The following is a 5,195-nucleotide window of genomic DNA, read 5'->3' as shown; positions in this document are numbered from 1 at the left end:
CGTGTGAGACTTCCAGAGACCAAGCAGGCTGTGGCCGTGTGCACCACACGGCCGTGTAGCATTTCCAGAGAGCAGAAGGGTTCTGGCCGTGTGGAGTCACACGGCCGTGCAGGTTTGGCAGAGCGGGAACTGGACACGGCCGTGCCGTGTGCCGATTCCCTCCTCTATTTAAACCCTTCTTCATGAATTGAAAGGGGATCTCTCCCCCTTTGGGAGAAAGCAAGATTTGGTGGTTTCCTCCCATTCTTGGGAGGATTTCTGGGCGATTCTAAGGGAGATCTCGACGATTTCGACTCCGGAGCGAGGATTGGATCCGAAGACAAGGCTTCTTCGTAGATAAGTTTTCTCTTTCCCCCTCTTCTTGTTTTCTTGGATTGGGGATTCAAGGAAAGCTTGTAATCTCTATTTCTTCGGATTTTCTTCCTCGATTCATGGAGTAGATCTTGTATTCTAGGATTAAGGGAGTATTTGTATGATGGATTGATGTAATCTCTTATGGATTTGCCATTTTCTTGTTTCAATGACATTATCTTGAATGATTGATGGTGATTTGTGCTTAATTCTCATTCTTGATTGATTGTTTGGATTTCTTATGGACTTTGTAAAGATAAACTCTCACTCGATCATCCGAGGGATCCACGTGACAGGTGCAAGCCCGTGTAAGGACGTTTGAGAGATAATCTTGAAGAGGAAATAGGGATATTCAAGAGAGTAGGATGGATTTTATGATTAGCTTCTTGTATCTTGATAGATTAATGAGTCATGGGCTTCTACGTTGATATCCGAGGAAGGCATAGTAATAGGTGCACTTCTGTGTAAGGACAACATAGGTTCATGTCTAATTAATCCTATTTAGATACATTTCTCAGTCCTTAGCCGGTTGTCTATTGCAAGAGGGAACCAACAACTTTCTACATGTTTGGCAATTGAGGGATAAGAATTGGTGAACCATTTACATTCAAGAAATCTTACAAAGAAACCGAAACTCCTAGAATCTTCCTTTATCATAACCCAAAACTCTAAACTCTTGTTTGTTGATCTTTAATATTAGATTTGTTTACCTTTACTTTGCTTTTGAAACGATTGGATAGTTGTTTAGCTAATTCGCATTGAGACATTTCTAGTGCTTATCCCAGTCCCTGTGGATACGATAATCTTTTATATTACTTGCGACATTTCCGTACACTTGCGAGGTAACAAGCGCTGCCGGGGACTGCGCTATAACATTAGGAATTATCAATTGAGTTAGACTAAACATAACATTTATTTTCCTTTCATATTGCATAGTTGTAACTAATCGTTAGATTTCTGTTTTTTTTAGTTTCTTGTATAACTTTCACTTCTTGTTAATTCTTTTTGTACAAATTCAATTCTGCATTTTTGATTCTTCTAATTTTCTTTTTGTGTCGAATTGCTATCTGCTATCTTGTTCTTGTGTATGCGAAGATCTAACTTTGCAGGGGAATTCTTTCCTTTTGACCCTGAGATTGATAGAACTTTCCATAAAAGAAGAATTCTGCAAAGGCAAATTGAAGAACAGGAACATTTGAATATAGCAAATAGACCACTTAAGGATTATGCAGCACCCTATGCGAGAGGTTTTCGATCTAGTATTTCAAGACCTTCAGTGGAAGCTAATAACTTTGAGATCAAACCCGCAATTATATCTATGGTGCAGCAGAACCAATTTGGTGGAGGACCTCATGAGGACCCTAATCAACACTTAGAGGTCTTTTATGAAATATGTGGTACCATGAAAATGAATGGAGTTCCTTCAGATGCAGTTAGATTATTATTATTTGGGTTTTCTTTAAGAGATAGGGCAAAGCAATGGCTGAATTCTTTGGCCCCTAATAGCATCACCACTTGGGAGCAGTGTGAGCAACAGTTTCTTGATAAGTTCTATCCACCAAGCAAAACAGCTCATATGAGGAATTTAATTGCAAGCTTCAAGCAAACCGACTCAGAATCTCTTTTTGAAGTATGGGATAGATATAATAGTATGCTCAGACAATGTCCACATCATGGGTTGGAAAGATGGTTAGTGTTGCACACTTTTTACAATGGTATCAATTATCATACCAAAGTGTCCCTTGATTCAGCTGCTGGAGGGGCACTTATGAACAAAAGCTTAGATGAAGCCGAAGAAATCATTGAAAGTGTAGCACAAAATCATCATCAATGGGCAAATGAAAGAAGTGGTGGCTATTCCTCTGTAAACCCAACAATTAAAGCATCAGGGAAGTTTGATGTAGATGCAGTCACTCTTTTGTCTACAAAATTGGACGCTCTTACAAAGAAATTTGAGAATATGGGGACTAGTGCTAATATGGTCAATGCTATTAGTACATCTTGTGAAGTATGTGGGAGTTCAGAGCATTCAAATGACTCATGTCCATTGGGAGCTATCACTGCACAAATCAATCAACTTGAACAATGTGATGCAATCATGAGTTACAATCAAAGGCAGAACAACCCATACTCAAATACTTATAACCCTGGATGGAAGAGTCATCCAAATTTTTCTTACAGAAATAATCAAGATCAAGGACCATCTATGGGGGCAAGACCAAATTTTCAAGCTGGGCAACAAAATTTTCAACATCTATCTTCTCAAGGCTTACCAAAGTCAAATGTTGAAAAGATGCTTGAAGAAATTATCTCAACTCAGAATGAAATGAAGCAAGATATAGCAAAGCTCATTCAGAGAATGGATAATTCTGAAAAGCATCAAAAGATTCAGGATAGTCAAATTGCCCAACTAGCTGCCTCATCATCCAAAGCACCAGGACAACTTCCAGGAAAACCTGATGTGAATCCTATGGAGCATTGCAATAGGATTGAGCTTAGGAGCGGACGGACCTTGGGAGACTCCCAAGTGACTGCTTCAAAAGGGATACAAAAAGAAGAAGAGCTCCCTCCTCTTATACCGAATCAGATTCAAGCTAATGAGGAGAGTACCATTAAGGTTAAAGAGACTCTTCCACTGAACCATCAGAGCAAAGCTGTCCCTTTTCCTCAGAGACTCACAATGCTCAAGAAGGATGAAGAATTTGGCAAGTTTCTAGAAAAGGTTAAGGAAATCTGTGTAGAGGTACCTCTTATTGATGCTATTCTACAAATGCCTAGATTTGCCAAATTTCTGAAGGATCTCATGTCAAATAAGAGAAGAAGAGGAGAGGTCGAGACCATTGCGCTTAGTGAGGAATGTAGTGCTATTTTTGGGAGGAACACTTCTCCAAAACTGAAGGACCCAGGGAGCTTTTATATTCCTTGCAACATAGGAAAAGAATTTTTTGAAAAAGCTTTTTGTGATTTGGGGGCGAGTGTTAGCCTCATTCCCTATTCAATTTGTAATAAATTAGGTCTCAAAAACATTAAACTTACTACTATGGCACTTCAACTTGCCGATCATTCCTGCAGGTACCCTTTGGGTATTATAGAGGATGTGCCGGTAGAGGTGGATGGGAACGTTATTCCCACAGATTTTGTTGTGTTGGACATGGAAGAGGACCCTAGGATTCCTATCATATTAGGAAGACCTTTCCTTGCTACAGCTGGAGCTATAATTGATGTCAAAAATCATAAGCTTTCTTTGGTAATTGGTAAGGAAAAGTTGGAATATGATTTATCTAATATCTCTAACCATGTCTCGTCTCTTTTAAATGCTTGTAGCAGGACAAGCATTTATAAACTTGAGGAATGGAATTTCCATCCTCATGGAAGGCCACCAAATGAAGGAGACAATGTGGTGGAAGATGTTGGGAGAAGATCTCCCAACAGAAACGAAAAGTATATCTGTCCTCCAAGGGCGAGGAAAAGGAGCGAATGATTAAGTTTGGTCGAGCTAAAGACCTTAAACAAGCGCTCCTTGGGAGGCAACCCAAGGGTTTTTTTTAGTTAGTTTTAATTTGTATTGTAATTTCTTTTAGTTTGATGCATTCTTTTGATTTTGTTTTCAGGTTAGGTGCGAAACAGAGTCAGGCCGTGTGCTATACACGGCCAGGCAAAGGTTGCAGAGAATGGAAGTGTTTGGGCCGTGTCATCCAGACACGGCCGTGTGGGATCTCCCGAGGAGAAAAAGGTATAGGCCGTGTCATAGACACGGCCGTGCAAAGAATCCCGAGAGGAAAGATGGAGAGGCCGTGTCCCAGACACGACCGTGCGAGGAATCCAGAGAAGGAAGAGGGGGAGGCCGTGTGGATCTACACGGCCCGTGCAAAGAATCCCGAGAGGAAAGATGGGGAGGTCGTGTGGATCTACACGGCCCGTGTAGGAGAACTATTAAAGTCTACCTCCTACCTCACACGACCAGATCTTGGCCGTGTTCCGCACACCCCCAACTCTCCAAAACATATCTTTCTCTCCCAATTTCTTAAAAACTCCTCTCTAATCTCTCAAGATCTTTTAGATCCGATTCTCCTCCTCTCTAAGACTTGGACTTTTGTTCTCCTAACCTAAGATCTTTTGTTCTTTAAAGTTTTGTTCTTTGAAGTTCCACAACTCTAGATAATTCTTCCCCTATCTAAACTCATCAAGATGTCCAATATTTTGAAGAGATTACGCAAAGGAGGTGGTGGATCTAGTGGAGACAAAGAGAAGGAGCCATCAAGAGACAAAGGAAAACAACCAGTGAAGGGCAAAGGCAAAAGGACTTCACGCAACGAAGGTAATGACAATGAATTCAATATTGTGTTCAGAAATGATGATCAAGTAACTAGATTTGCAATTCTTGTCAATAGAAAGATAGTGTGTACTAGATATATGGACCCAACTGTTCTTGATATGCTTGGAATTAGGGAAGATGTAGATTTGATGATTGGGCTTTTGGATTAGAGTGATATTATGTACACACATTTGCCTACATATCCTCGTCTTGTTTTGAAATTTTTAAGTTCATTGGATGTCCATTTTACTAATGAAGATGATTATTTTGGAAAAATCTCTTTTAGATTAATGAATCAAGAATTTCTATGGGCATTTAGTGACTTTAATTCTTGTTTTGGAATAACCACCGGTAGCCCTCGTAGGTTTGATCCAAGGTTTAATTGGAATCATTTTTGGAATGCAATAACTGGGTTAGATAAACCTTATGAGCCTTCAAGAGCTAAGGCCTCCCATATGCAAAACCCCATCTTTAGGTATCTACATAGAGTCATGAGTAAAACTATTTTTGGTAGGGGAGAGAGTGATGG

This window comes from Zingiber officinale, chromosome 6A, assembly GCF_018446385.1.
Source record: "Zingiber officinale cultivar Zhangliang chromosome 6A, Zo_v1.1, whole genome shotgun sequence".
In the NCBI taxonomy this organism is placed as follows: Eukaryota; Viridiplantae; Streptophyta; class Magnoliopsida; order Zingiberales; family Zingiberaceae; genus Zingiber; species Zingiber officinale.
The sequence above is the reverse complement of the archived record's forward strand: the minus strand, read 5'-3'. Positions refer to the sequence as shown.